The sequence below is a fragment of the Halyomorpha halys genome, unplaced genomic scaffold (assembly GCF_000696795.3).
Source record: "Halyomorpha halys isolate HHAL.00 unplaced genomic scaffold, Hhal_1.1 Scaffold202.1, whole genome shotgun sequence".
Classification (NCBI taxonomy): domain Eukaryota; kingdom Metazoa; phylum Arthropoda; class Insecta; order Hemiptera; family Pentatomidae; genus Halyomorpha; species Halyomorpha halys.
In genome coordinates, this window is record NW_027116652.1 from 173553 (window position 1) to 174781 (window position 1229).

At 36.0% G+C, this 1229-nt stretch overlaps 1 protein-coding gene and 1 long non-coding RNA gene across 5 annotated transcripts in view; one reads left to right on the plus strand and one right to left on the minus strand.

Annotated features, from left to right (window-relative positions):
* Positions 1 to 1229, plus strand: part of LOC106679432 (uncharacterized) — a 205510-nt gene that overhangs the window by 146218 nt on the left and 58063 nt on the right. The gene's annotated exons all lie outside the window — the stretch shown is intronic.
* LOC106679431 (transcription factor GATA-4) overlaps positions 1 to 1229 on the minus strand; it is a 144789-nt gene that overhangs the window by 110867 nt on the left and 32693 nt on the right. The window lies entirely within an intron of this gene.

A 1229-nucleotide genomic window follows, 5' to 3' on the forward strand; every position in this document is an offset into this window, starting at 1 on the left:
TACATAGGGAACATTAAGGTCTTTATGTATGATTTTATTTGTGACAAAGTAAGGAGCATTGAGGATTTTACGAAGGATTTTGGATTGTAAGGATTGAGAGGAATTCGAAGGTTTAGTGGAGCCTCAAAGCTCAACTCCATATGTCCAGCTTGGTCTTATTACAGTCATGTAGATCAGTCTTTTGTAATGTGTTGGAAATTTAGACCGTTTGTCTAGTAAGTGCTGTAATAGTCGAAATCGACGTGCAGTTTTCTGTCTTTTCAGCCTGGTGTAAGCATTCCAGGTTAATCGTTTGTCGAAATGTAGTCCAAGGTAGCGAATCTGTTCGACAGAGGTGAGAGTAACATCATTAAATCAAACTGTACTGCAGTCAGTAGGTTTACGACGAAGGGTAAAATGTTTTTTTATCTGCTAGAAATGTGTGCAGAGAGGAAATGATTTTGACGCGACTGACCCACGGTTTCCTCATGGACAGCGCTTCTCCTCCTGTATACCAGACTTGCGGATCGCGACTTACCGTAAATCACATCTTAACTGAATGCCAAGCATATGAATCCATCAAATCTTTGTGTGAATCACAAGCAGATCTGCTTCCAATTTTGCAGGATAACAAACAAACTCAAATAAACTTTTTTAATTTCTGAATCACTCAAATCTTTACCTTAAAATTTAATACAATTTTACTATAAGTTCCCATTTTTTCAATGGTTATACATTTCAATTCGGAAATTAAGGCAATAAGGACTAATAAAAATTTCGGAAATTAAGGCAATAATGACCCCGAAGTGGTCGATGCCTTAAAGTAATAATAAAAAAAATAAAAGGAAAGAAGAAGATAACAAAGAGTTTGAAAATATAGTAGAAATTACGATTAATTTGATTGACGTGAATATAATAAGGCCTATCTGGACATCACTAAACCTTCAAATTCCTCTCGTATCTAATCCTAACAGACCAAAATCCTTCGTAAAGCCCTCATTGCTCCTTAATTTGTCACAGATAAATTCATCCATAAAGACCTTAATGTTCTATATGTAATCGACCTAGCTCAAACCAGATATCAATCCTTCAAAGCGTGAACTTCTTAACCAACCATCCAGACCCACCACTGTTCCTGACCTTTCTTCCACTTCCATTCCTAACAATCGTATCAGGAACCTGAAAAGAAGATGGCCTCGAGACCTTCTAATGTAAAAATGTTATCAAATTTACTGGATGTATTTTTATAT